Here is a 14,467-nt window from a genome sequence, read left to right as displayed (position 1 = left end):
AATCCTTGTTTTCTCAGATCACTGATGCTACTATAGGCCCCTTGGCAATTTCAGACCATTGTCATGTTTGGTTGGATGTTGCCTGCAGAATGATCCGGACTTTTCGGACTACCTGTGGAAATGTTGGGAAGATTATTTACTAGCAAATGGCCAACATCAATTTAGCCCGGGTCTTTTTGGGGAGACTTGTAAACATAACATAACATAACATTATACTTATAGACCGTGTTACCAAAAAGTTCTACGCGGTTTACAAAAGATTATAAACATTAAACATAATCGTATATTTGAATGAGTCAGCTAGTCAGGTATTTGGAGAAAAGATAGGTTTTTAGCTGTTTTCTAAAATGTCTGTAAGAAACAGCTGTGAGCAACAATGATCGAAATTCTTTTTCATGAGAAGCTGCCTGAGATGCTAAAGAGTGATTTAGGAATTTCTTGCTTTTACAACCTTTTAGCCGTTATTAAAGGGGATGTTATAGCTTACATTGCGGCACGTCGTAAATGTATCTCGAGTGGCATTATATGTTTGGAAAAACAGTATTCGCATCTGAAAGCGAGTTATTTGCAGAATCCTGCCCCCGCCTTGCAGGAGGAACTTCACTCGGTCCAGGTTGCTCTTAACACTCTATTGCATGACTGAACCAAAAGATCCCTTTTTTACCAAAAATATAATTTCATCATTATGGGAATATAACGAGCACTCTGACTAAGAATTGGCAGGATGACAGATATATTTCACGGATTAAGAGTGGCCCTGGTTCCTATCATATGAACCCCACTAACATAGCTGGGTTCATATGATACCGCCATTTTTTGACTTTTTATAGCAGTCCGGGCCTTTATTGTGGTCCGGATGTTCTGGACTATCTGGAGGATGCGGGTATGCCAAAATTTATGGACTTGCAGAGAACGGCCTTGAACCAACCTTTACAGGGCATGGAGATCCAAAAAGCGATAAAGCATTTATATTCATGTACTGCCCCGGGTCCTGACGGTTTTTGGGCCAAATTTTATAAAATGTTATCCCTGCAAGTGTGTGAGCCCCTTCTGGGTTATTATGTTAGAGCCCTGGCGGATGGCACGTTTCCAGCTTATGCCAATGAAACCACCATCACTTTAATTCCGAAGCTGAATAAACCCAGAGATGAAGTAGAATCATACAGTCTGATTTCTTTAATAAATGTGGATTTGAAGACCTTGGCAAGTTTGCTTGCTAACTCCTTAATTCCTCTCCTACCACATATAATATCTCCCGAGCAAGTTGGCTTTGTACAGGGCAAACACTCGGTATTGAATGTTAGGCAGGCACTGTTGGCTGTGGCTAGAGCATAATCCAATCATACATTGGGCATTCTAGTGAGCTTGGACGCGGCTAAAGCCTTTGACCAGGTTCATTGGCCCTATCTTTTTCGGGCATTGGACTTTGTGGGCATCGGGGGATGATTCATGTCTTCCTTACGGGCGTTATACTCAGCTCCGACTGCCTCAGTCCTGGTGAATGGGATCCCCACTAGATCATTTGCGGTTGGTAGAGGGACGCGTCAGGGTTGATCCTTGTCCCCCTTACTTTTCCTACTATATTTAGAACCTCTTCTATGTACGATCCAGAGAGATGATGAATTGGTTGGGCTACCAGAGGGATCTTCCCAATTAAGGGTGTTGGCCTTTGCTGATGAGCTTCTTACTTGCATTGGCCTGGCCGCAGAGATCGCTGCCTAGGGCTTTGGAGCTTCTAGATGAGTTCCATCTTTTCTCTGGATTGACGTTGAATAGGCAGAAGTCTATGGTGCTTCTCTTTACAAGTGGAGGTTCAAGATACTTAGCCGGGACCCTCTTGGAATGAACCTTCTCATCATTGTGTTATTTAGGTATCTTTATACCTCAGGACTTGACTTCACTTTACTCCCTTAATGTGCTTCTGCTGCTTATGAAAACAGGACAGAGGGTGCGGGCATAGCGCTCTTACCCATTGACCATTCTTGGTAGAATTGCTTTGTACAATATGATGGCGATACCCCAGTGGCTTTACCTCCTTCAAACCTTACCTTTGCTCATACAGCACCGTCACATAAGGTTACTAAATAGATCTTTGCTTACGTTCTTGTGGGGAGGTAAACGCTCTAGGATTCCTTTATACACCCTCGCACTTCCTACGGATCAGGGGAGCCTAGGTTTATTGCATTTGGGAAGACTTAATATGGCTTGTCAACTTAGACATGTGAATGATTGGTTCTGTGGGACGAATCATTTTTCAGCCCCAGGGGTAGAATGCCTTGCTTATGCCCCTTTTCATTTTAGTTACTTACTACATGTTAAGTGCTTGCCTATACGTGCTCAGTCTTATGGGAACTTGTTTTTATATCCAGCGCGCAAAATTTGGAAACAACTATGTACACAACTGGCTATTAGATTTGATGTGACACTGTGTTTGCCTATTGTGAGTAATGGGGACTTTGTCCCTGGCATGAGTGCTTGGCCGCCTTCTCTGTGGTCTAGGAAGGGCTTGTATTATTTGTCTCGAGGATTGCATTCTGATGTCATTCTGCAATCATTTCAGATGTTTTAAAGACTCCTTACACCTGGTTGCTGGGGATTTTTTTCTCTTATAGACAACTACAGCATTATGTTCATTCCCTCCCCAGCCTGGCTTTGTCTGAAGATATTCAAGAGAAACTGTCAGAATCCCTCTGTTTGACTGCGCAGGTACCCATACCGATGCATTTTCATCACCGCTTTTTGCAGGAGCTGGCTGGTGATTTGGACTATGAGACTTTGGTGACCAAATGGACTCGGGATCTACAGCTGCAAATTTCTGCTGCCATGCTGAAGCGGAGTGTTAAGCTGGGGGCCAAACTATTGGTCTCTGCAGCGGAAAGAGAGCGATACTATAAATTCCTGGTTCAGGCTTATTTTGCACCTAACAGAGCCTACAAAGCACATATTAACCCTATGGACAGTTGCCCTAAATGTGCTGCCTCCAGAACCACTTTGGGCCATATGTTTTGGTTATGTCCAGGCATTCAGGCATACTGGAGACGCCTCTATTTACAGATCAAATCTTTGTGGAATTGCACTTGGATGCCCACAGATAAATTTCTTTTTACCTTGAAAATTTTGTTGGTCCCTGTTCGACCGGGCACTGCTGCCTTTGTTCAAAAAGCTATTTTTATGGGACTCAAAACTATCCTTCAATGCTGGCTGACTCCGCTTACTCCTACAATGGTGCATTGGCGGCCCAAATGATTCAATTGGCAGGGTATGAGCGCCAGGCTATCTCTGATATGAACTCTAAGCAAGGCACGTTATTTCTTCGATGTTGGTTGCCTTTCTGTTCTACTTTGACACCCCCTGCTAGAAGCAGACTTTTGAACTGATATGCTCAACTTGATTTAGACTTTGGAGTAGCTGTTCCCAGGGGGTGTGGGGGGGAACTGTTGCCTTTTCAAACTTTTGGTCACCTTAAGATCATCACACCCAAGTTCTATTCCTTTTTGTGCACAAAAGTTCTTCACCTCCCAAACTGAACTGTTCCCTTGGGTTTTTGCAGCTCAAATGCATGACCTTACATTTCTTAGCATTAAATAATAGCTGCCAAATTTCAGATCATTCTTCAGGCTTCACTAGGTACTTCCTCATGTTATTCACACCTTCAAGAGTGTCTACTCTATTGCAGATTTTTATATCATTTGCAAATAGGCAAATCTTACCTGACAGCCCTTCAGCAATATCGCTTTCAAAAATATTAAAAAGAAGAGGCCCAAGAACTGAACCTTGAGGTACACCATTGGTAACATCCCTTTCCTCAAAGAGGTCTCCATTGACCACTACACTCTTACACTCAACCAGTGTCTGACCCAGCCCATTACTTTGTGCCCATCCTGAGGGCACACAGTTTATATATTAGACACCTCTATGGAACACTGTCAAAGGCTTTGCTAAAATCTAAATACATCATATATAGCACATTTCCTCTATACAGTTCTTTGGTCACCCAGTCAAAGAAATTGATCAGATTTATCTGACAAGATCTGCCTCTAGTGAATCCCTGTTGCCTACACTATAGGTATCTGTTGCAGGTGCAGGGAGGCGCCTAGGGATGTTTAGGCTTGCCCAAGGCAGGGTGTGAGTAAGGTTTTGTCCAGAAGTGGCCTTGGGCAAGCTTAAACAGCCCTAGGCATCTCCCTAGGGCCGCAATAAGCACTGTTCTTGATTGAAAAAGAAAAAAAGATAGAGAAAATACTTATCCCACACTGGAGTAGGTAAACGGAGTAAGTGTCACATGGAGTGAGATGTGACACTCACTCCGTTTATCTACTCCAGCATGGGATAAGTATTTTCTCTATCATTTTTCTTTTTTTCAATCAAGAACAGTATTGATTTAAGAGCATAAAGTTTGATTATCTCTCCTTGCGTTGTTCAAGGCTTTGACATTTCCCAACTCAGAAGGTTTTTTAATGCCAGTGAGGTAACTTACCCCAGGTCAGTTCCTACACTTTGTTTTATTCAAGGCGGTGTGGGTGGGATTTTGAGGCTTTTTCCTTTGCTATGGGTATTTAACATGTCTATTTGGTCTGTGCAGTGACAGGGACAGTTATACTAAGCTCCGACTCATCCTCGAATCTAAGGAGTGTGTTATTTGTTAAGAAGAGTGTTGGATATAGTATTGTAAGATTCTGTACATAGGACCCTTTAAAAAGCAAACTATGAAAGCACATCTTCTCCAGAATACTGCTGCCTGAGTTCTCACTGGAGCTAGGATAAGAGACAATATTAGCATCAGCTTCCTGTCTCCTTTGGAGCTCAATTTAGATCCTTGCCCTTGTTTTTAAGATTATTCATGGTCTGGGGCCTAAATATCGCAAAACTCATCTGTAGCTTATATCCCTTCAGGTCTGCTAATGAAAATTTTGTTGAATGTGCCTTTGGTTAAGGGAAATCTTTTAAGAACTTTCTTGATCCTTTCCTTGTGCTACATCTATAGTGCAGAATTCTATAAACAGCGCTAAAAGTTAGGTGAGTTCTATGCTAGTATTCTCTACTGGTAATTTTGTACGCTAAATCTATTATACAATATAAAGATACCATCCTTTTTAGAAAAGTGTGGAAGAAGTTTTCGGTGCCAGCTGATGCGTTGAATTCTCTGCGCTGCTCCAATGCTTATAGGAATTCTATGACTATCAGAGCAGCAAAGAGCATTCAGCATGCCAGCTGGAACTAAAAACCTCTTCCGCACTTTTGTAAAAGGGGGGAGGCGGGATAGTCTCCGACCTTTTCCATGTAAAGGGCTGCAAAGTGGACACAAGAAAGCTCCAAAAGATTTTCACGTACAAATGTAAGTTTAAATACTAATTTTGATCCTACAAGCATATTGCAATCCAACAGGTAAGTGCATGCAATGATAGTGCACAGAGCACAGCCACTATATTCCGTTGTTGCCCATTACCCCACCTTGGTGCAAAGTGCCATAGACCTTTTTCTACTTTTCAAGCCTATCAAGTCAATATTAAAATGGGAGATGCATGTTCACTAGCAACTGTTAAGCTTATAATTCCCCCCAACATCACAATTTTGAGTCAATCAGAGCCTTAGGCCCCTCCCACTGCTTCCCAAGATACATTGGGAGGGGGAAGGCCCATCATTCTGAGCACGCAGCTTCCCTTCTGCTAATTTGTCATCCGAAGGTACAGGGGTTGTTGGGGGATGTTGGGAGATTTGGGGAGATGTCAGGTGGATGTGGGGAGGTGTTGAGGGATGTGGGGAGATGTTGGGGGGAAGGGTGTAGAAGGATATGTGGGTGGGAGGGAGGGAGAAACAAATGTTTTTCTCCCTGCCGATTCAGCTAACCCTGGCAGGGGAATTCACCATCAGCCGAGCCGGCAGGACTGCACTGAAACCGGCTGAGCTGATGAGGATTCCCCTGCCGCGATCAGACAAGGTAGTTGGGTACATCTGCAAAACTTGCATTTATGTGTTTTTCATGTGGACATTTTTATTTTTGAAAATGGTCAAAAAAGAAAGACGTACTAAGGACCAAAGTATCTACATAGGTTATTTTCAAAAATAAAAGATAGATGTCTGTCTCTTTTGTAAATGAACATTTTTTTGACTGGATTCCTGGACATTTTTTTAATATGTTCAAATTAGACATTCCTATCGAAAATGCCCCTCTAAGTGTTCTGGTATAACTCTAGCTGCAATCAAAACATTAACAAAAACAGTTCTCTGACCAAAGCTCCGAGAATCTCGGAGAGAACGGGAACACGAAGGCCTTGAGCATGCGCAGATGCTCAAGACCCAGCGCAGAAGGAGGCATGTCCTGTGCGTTGGTGCCGGTGCCGGTGCCAAATGGGGGGTAAGAAATGTGATCGGGTGGGTGCCTTTTTGATGCCGGATCGCAGTGGGGAAGGGGTGTGACGCGAGCGGAGGGTGCCGGATCACGGGGGGGGGGAGGGTGCCGGATCGCAGGGGGCGCTCGCAAATCGAGGCGAGGCATGCTCGGTTTCCGAGGCGCTGATTTTGCGAATGTTTTTCTCATCTTGCAAAACACTCGCAAACCGGTGCATTCGCAAACCGAGGTATCACTGTATTTATTTATTGAATGAATACATAATATAAAATAATATGAAAATTGGATTAATGAAGATAGGGGCTGACACTAGCATGAGTTTTTTGATAGCCATCTGAAGATCTACATAACAAAAACAACAACTTTGGACTCCTTTTACTAAATGGCACTAGAGGTTTTTAATGCGGGTCAGTGAGGTAAATGCTCCAACACTCATAAGAATTCTATGAGCGTCAGATCATTTACCTCTCCGGCTTGTGCTAAAAACCTCTAGCATCGTTTAGTAAAACCCAGCGTTCATATATTATTCGACTGGTTGTAGTGGAGAAATAGTTTGGTTTTACTTCCATCTCTACAACATCACCAAAATTCATCTCTTCCCCTCTGAGCACACTACCTGGACCCTTGTCCACACCCTCATATACTCACTCTTACATACTGCAATTTACTTCTAACAGGTCTCCCACTGAACCACCTCTCCCCTTGCAATCTGTGCAAAACTTTGCTGCATGACTTATCTTCTGCCAACCTTGCTACACTCATTACCCCTCTCAAGTTTCAAGTTTCAAGTTTATTATATTGTTTGATTAAACGCTTTTAAAATTTCAAAGCGTTTTACATAAATAAAATAGAGTAGACTTACTTATACAATTACTATTCATATAAACATACTGGGAAACAATTTGGACAAGAAGACAGCTGATAACATTAGGAAGGTGGGGAGGAAATACAATATTTATTTAAAGATTACATAAAAGGAAAACACAATGGGGAAATAAGGGAAAAAATGAGAAACCGAAAGGAAATCTGAAAAAAAAGAGAAATTGTAATCTGTCAGTTAAAAGCTTCTTTAAAAAGAAGACATTTAAGATTCTTTTTAAATATTTTTAAATCCTGTTCTAATCTTAAGTATAATGGAAGAGAATTCCATAACATTGGTGCCGTAACAGAGAAAATTGAAGCACGGCGGGTTCCTATAATTTTAAGAGAGGGGACGTTTAAAGTACATTGTGAAGATGATCTGAGAGTTCTAGATGAACTGTATGGGATCAAGAGCCTATCTCCTCAAATCACTTTACTGGCTCCCTATCCATCTTCACATACAGTTCAAACTAATATGAGTTTGAATAATGTTCATTCTACAGCCCCTCAGCATCTTTCCTCTGTTGTCTCTCCTTATACACCTCCCTGAGAACTCTGTTCCTCAGATAAAAGTAACTTATCTGAACTGTTCTCCTACTGTCAATTTCAGACTTCGTTCCTTTCACCTTGCTGCCCCATATGCCTGGCATAGGATTTCTAAGTCCGTGCATCATGCCTCTTTCCTTGTTCAAAAATAGATTGAAAGCCCACCTTTTTGAAATTGCCTTCAACGCCATCCCAGCTGGTTAAATAGTGCTGTAAAGCAGATGGAAAGTGTCTGCATGCACTGCAGGGAAGCTGACAATTTGATCCTTAGTCTGGAATCTTCCTAAAACTGTCTCTTAATCTGTAGCAAAACTGTCTATTGTTTTTCACTAATGGGTCATATTTATGTTGCAGCTTTATCTTTTTCTGAACATAACTCTCAAAATTTCTTAAATTGCATCATTTGACATCTGTGCTCAGGATTCAGTTTTTTTCATAATAACCAAAGAGCTGTGTATAGCTTCAGGTTTTATGAGTTTTCGAATGTTGACACAGTGCAGTAAATTTATGCTAAAGCGCCATCTTCTGGCTTTGGATGTATAGCATTTAACAAAATACCAACACCTTAGGCTTCTATAATCTCTGTGTATGATACTACACTTCTCCCTCCGTATTCGTGGTTTCTGCACTCATGGTTTCGCTTACTCGCGATTTTTCGGATGCTGATTCCACCCCTAAAAATTACATCATGAGTAAAGTTCCTTAAAATCTTTCACCCTCAAAATCACTGCTTCCCAGCAACTCCAACACAGGCAGACACCCAGGTCAGTCACTGTGGATAGCGAGTGCAAACAGTGGGGCCCTGCCACCCCCTCACACACAAGGACCCGCCTCGCGCGCTCTGCGCCACATTCTAAGAACAGCTGAAAATGACATGCAAAAGGCTCAGGAAGCAGTACGGTGAACCCCGTCTCTGCAGAGAGCAACACGGAAGTAGAAATATCCCAACCATGTCCTCCACGGTGATGGGACAATCGCGCACCAGACACCAGCATGCCGAAAATTGAGCACTGACAATTTGGTGCAAGACACAAGCGCGCTGCAGGAAAACTTAGTTTTAAAGAGCTCCGATGGGGGTTGTGAGGGGGGGGAACTCATTTCTTTGCGTCTTTGAGTTTGTGGATTTGGTTCTCCTGTTTTATACTCCACGCTAAAGAGTCTCACTTTGCCATGATTAAAGATAATCTCATTCCACTTGGTACATAGTTACAACAACAACAAAAAAAAATTTCAAGAAGTTGCCTCACCCTGTACATTCCCAAATAAACATGGACAGTATATGCAGCATAAAAAGCCATTAGAAAATGACTCTAAAGACGAGAATGTGTGCCTTTATTTACAGTATAACTTTGGGGCAGGTGTATTCTGGAGCAGAATTTGAGCAGACTATAAGTAAAGTAGAAAAAAAGATATACAGGGGTAACTCTTTCAAGTCAAGGTTACTGTCGAGTGACTAAAGAGATTAATAGAACAAAATAAAGTCACCACACTCATCAATACACTCAGTAAACTTATTTTTTGTTTAGAACTCTGCTCAGAGACATGAAGGCTGATTACTCGGCCTCACCTACCAATCATTGCAGTGTTCAGAAAAAATTTTTGATTTTGAAGTTGCTATTGATAATGCGCTAGCCAGAAGGCTATGCTGAAAGTATAAATGTTCTCATGAATTCTATAAACTATACAAAATAACTTAACTTTAAATAGTGACTGGTTCCGACGTGCACGTTTCGTTGCTGCGTCAGGGAACCGACAATACAGCTAGGTTTAAAGCTGGTAGTGAAGTCACTGAAAGCAAGAAATAAATACTGTAAATAACAATTCTTTGAAATAAATACAAGTTGTAAAATACTATAGCTCTATCTTATGGCTATTAACTGGAAGAGCACACTCACCATGAGATTGCAAAACTAGGTTTCTCAAGAAAATGTTTCTTCTTAGATGTTTCAAACAGGGCAAGCGAAGTACAGACGCTATTTAAAGATAATGCTGAGCCGGTGAGACTGCCACGTCAGAACGCTGAACGTAACTGTCCCGGCCTGCCGAGGACTATTGCATCATTAAGCTCTCTAAACTATAGAACCAAGTGCTACACTCATTCTCAACAGATAACTGTTACCTAGGGGAGGTGACATGAAAGCTAAATTGTATGCCTTAGAGCAGAAATGGATCTATACCTTGGGCACCCTGTTCCCTCAGGGGTTGAATAGTGAAGTTGGGTGGAGAGCTTTTTTGTGATCTTTTGTATGATAATATTGATTCTGTACATGTCTTCTATCAAGGTAGGGCATTCACAGCATAGTTTGCATTTTGGTTTTTTGTTTTATTCATTTTTTTAGTTTGATTTCACTAGCGAATAGCAGTTATCTGTTGAGAATGAGTGTAGCACTTGGTTCTATAGTTTAGAGAGCTTAATGATGCAATAGTACTCGGCAGGCCGGGACAGTTACGTTCAGCGTTCTGACGTGGCAGTCTCACCGGCTCAGCATTATCTTTAAATAGCGTCTGTACTTCGCTTGCCCTGTTTGAAACATCTAAGAAGAAACATTTTCTTGAGAAACCTAGTTTTGCAATCTCATGGTGAGTGTGCTCTTCCAGTTAATAGCCATAAGATAGAGCTATAGTATTTTACAACTTGTATTTATTTCAAAGAATTGTTATTTACAGTATTTATTTCTTGCTTTCAGTGACTTCACTACCAGCTTTAAACCTAGCTGTATTGTCGGTTCCCTGACGCAGCAACGAAACGTGCACGTCGGAACCAGTCACTATTTAAAGTTAAGTTATTTTGTATAGTTTATAGAATTCATGAGAACATTTATACTTTCAGCATAGCCTTCTGGCTAGCGCATTATCAATAGCAACTTCAAAATCAAAAATTTTTTCTGAACACTGCAATGATTGGTAGGTGAGGCCGAGTAATCAGCCTTCATGTCTCTGAGCAGAGTTCTAAACAAAAAATAAGTTTACTGAGTGTATTAATGAGTGTGGTGACTTTATTTTGTTCTATAAGTAAAGTAGGGCTTACAGGCAGCTTTTATAAAATATGAATGAATGCATGGATTGTTTGTGGGTATATTTATGCCTGTTATGTAAATGTACTGGAGGTTCATTTTTACCTACAATTTCTGCAGAATTTGTGCTTGTATTTTATAAAGACACACAGGATTCTAAGAGGCCCTTTTATTAAAATGAGCTAGAATTGGGGCCTAACACATGACAATGCACAGCACTTTTGGAAGATTTTTAAAATATATTTTATTGCAGGTTGTGCATTAGCACATGGTACCTGCCTACAGTTAACGAGAGCCTATTTAGGTAGCACTAAGGCCCTGAATCTATAAAGTCCACCTATAGTTAGTTGTCAATATAAGCACTGATTCTAGAAAACTTACAGGCCCATTATAGAATTGTGCTCAGCATCATCTAAGCCTAATTAGGTGGCGCTCAGAATCCTAACGTTTAGGTGTCCCCAGTTTATGCCAGGGTTTTCTATGCCTAAAGTTAGGCACCGATATCAGAGCCTAATGGTACCTGATTCACAAAGCACCACCTAACTCAAAACCACGCCCATAATCCACCCCTATCCACACCCACTTTTAGTGTAGGAGCTTTGGGTTAGGTACTTACCTTTTATAGAATCGTGCTTTCTAGTTAGGTGCCTAACTTTCAATTAAATCCAATTAAGGCCGATTGTGAGGTGTTGAGTGCCAGTATCAGCACTAATTAAGCCTATTGCTTAGGCGTACTGTATAAAATCAGAGCCTAACTGCTCCTATATTATTGTCTCTGCTTTAGCCAGTTAGCACAGTAGCTGGTTAATGCTTCCACACGTATTCTCTGTCCATGGCACATTCCTTCCTAAATGTTTGTTTTGTTTTTTTAATTGGTGACATGTGGGTTTGTGCACGCACATGCTTTAGCATATTTCTGAAATAGTCTGTTTACGCAGTACACCACCCTTTAGTAAAAGAGCTCCTAAAGTGCTTTACTGATTGGCCTACAAACGGGAGTGGAAGAGTAGACTGAGTAGACCGAGAACCAGGAAAGCAGAGATTCAAACACCCACAAAAAGAGGCTTTTATAAAATTACCTCTGGCATAAAATTATACATGATAAGACAAAGGCACAGACTTTTACACAACCTGCATCTAGGCATTTTCACGGGTGGAGTTTGGATGTGGGGAGACTATGTTAGAGATTGCCATTCTGACTTGCTATGCATCTCTGAATCTTGGCTTCTGCAAGAAGATACTGTGGATATTAATTTCTTATGTCCGCCTAGATTCATTGCTTATCACCAATCTCATACTGAAGAAAGGGGGGAGGGGTCCTTGTTCTTGCTAAAGAATTATTTTTGCTTCTCTAAACTTGATGTCTTTGATGGCATTGATCTTCGTTTTCTGTCCTCCCACTCAATATCCTTCTCTGTTATTGTGCTCATAGTGCCATTCCTTGTGTCTATTGTGCTTGCATTGAATGGTTGGTTGATATAGATTTGTGTCACTGAGTTTCCATCCTAGCTGGTGACTTTAACATGCACATCGATGATAGGCATTGTGATCCTTTTGTAGATGAGTTTATTGATTTACTTAATGCCATAGGCTAGACACAACTGGTAACCTCTTGTACTCATGATAAAGGACAAATACTTGATCTTATTTCCACTAACTCCACCCTCACACTAGGCAATTCAAGAACTCAGATTAACCAGATTCTCCAGGTGCCTTGGTCAGATCATCATTTAATTAGCTTTTCTATTGTGTGAGATACTATTCTTGCCTCTTCTCCTCACACTTTTTCTAAACGTAGTCATTTCAAACTTTCTTACTTGGAAAAGTCTCCATGGAATGGAGCTTTGCTTCAAGCCTTAGATCAAATAGCCTCTATAAGGATCTTTACTCCTATAAGGCATCACATAGTCCCTTGGTTCAATGCCGATCTCGACTCTTTCAAACGTGCAGTGAGACATCATGAATGATCCTGGAGGAAAAAACCCTCCAGTGATACATTGGAATGCTACAACCTATCATTACAAAATTATAGATCTCTTGTCCTCTCCTCAAAAAGGACTTACTCTCTCCTCCTCAAAGCCAATCCAAGGAGCTATTTCACATCATATCTAATCTTATCATACATGAAGAATCTCCACAGTTTAATTACTTACTGAGCTGCTAAAATCTCTTCTGTCAACTTTCTATAATAGATCCCTGCCCTTAGAATCTCCACCACCATCCAATCCTGTTCCATTGTGGGAGTCTTTATACACAGTGACATTTTGAGATATTGTACATATTTTCTCGTGAATCAACAGCTCCTGATATGTCCTCAATGTCTGCTTTCCCACAATTAAATGGCCCTGAAAGATCTTTCTGCTCCTTTTTTATGCTGATATTATCAATAAATCTTTGCTAGATGGACATGTGCCCGATGGTCTTAAGTTAGCAGCTGTGAAGCCCCTCTTTCAGAAGCCCTTTTTTGATCCTAACTTAGTTGATAATTATAGACCTGTATCCTCTCTTTCTTTTCTAGCTGAAGTTCCTGAAAAGGTAGTCTTTGACCAACTAGCTGAATTTTTGCACACTAATTCCATCCTTGACTCCTTTCAGTTTGATTTTCAATCTTATCTTGACACTGAGATTCTTCTTTTATCATTTTTGAACTTTATGGGGCTCATAATCAAAAGTTACACGTCTAAAAACACACCCAAGTCGGCACTTGGATGACCTGTTTTAGGTCGTCCAAGTGTCGATAATCAAACCAATTTCTGGATGTGTTGGTGGACTTTCTATGCCTCTGAATGCTGCTGTGCCCCCAGAGCAGAAAGGGGCATATCTGGAGGAGTGGTTAGGATGGGTTGTAGGCTGACCTAGACTTACCCCCTCTTTTACTATGGTGAGCTAACCGATTAGCGTGCTAACACATCCATAGACTAACCCCCTCTTTTGCTAAGATGCGCTATGCTTTTTAGTGCACGGTAAATATTACCGCAAACTAAACATGTGCTAAACACTAACACATGCATGTTATCCTATGGAAGCGTTAGCGGGTAGCGCACACATTGATTTAGCATGCACTAAATGCACATTAAAGCACTTAGCGCACCTTAGTATAAGAGGGCCTAACATGCACGCATTAGCGTTTAGCGTGCGCTAAATAAATTAGCCAGATGCTTAGAGAAATGATCTGCCTGCTCCCACCAAACTATTAACCAAAAAGAGACAGAGTACTTCTCTCTTCTCCAAACTGCTCCCTTCCCCTTCTCACTCCAACTGCAGTTCTCTCTCTCTCTCTGCACTGTTCTCAGAAAAATAAAAAAATAAAACCCCTAAATCTTTCAAAACAGCCAATAGTAACTCTCTGTTCTTGGCAGTGGGAGGAGTCTATATAATAAACAGACAGTTTACCTGTTGCTATGACATCAGAGGCCTGTTTGCTGAATTTCTGCAATCCCCTTCCTCACTGCACTTTGAAAGATTCAGTGAACAAAGGAATCCCCCTCCTCGCATAAGGACACATGCAACCCCCTTTTTTTTTTTTAAAAGGACTTAGAAGTCAGAATTGAGGTGTCCAGGTCAGAATGTATCAAATTTCACTAGCATTTCAAAACAGAACCTGTCAACTGTAATGGAATCCCAGGGTGTGCCATGGTCCTGGTTACCTTCACCCGTTTTGGCTGCTTTCCAACTCTACCAATGATAAAAAAAACAT

General features: G+C 41.2%; 1 protein-coding gene across 4 annotated transcripts in view; it reads left to right on the top strand.

Moving 5' to 3' along the window:
* HCRTR2 (hypocretin receptor 2) overlaps positions 1–14,467 on the top strand; it is a 132,921-nt gene that overhangs the window by 47,377 nt on the left and 71,077 nt on the right. The gene's annotated exons all lie outside the window — the stretch shown is intronic.

This window comes from Geotrypetes seraphini, chromosome 3 (assembly GCF_902459505.1).
Source record: "Geotrypetes seraphini chromosome 3, aGeoSer1.1, whole genome shotgun sequence".
In the NCBI taxonomy this organism is placed as follows: domain Eukaryota; kingdom Metazoa; phylum Chordata; class Amphibia; order Gymnophiona; family Dermophiidae; genus Geotrypetes; species Geotrypetes seraphini.
Note: the sequence above shows the minus strand (reverse complement) of the source record. Positions and strands in the feature narration are given on the sequence as shown.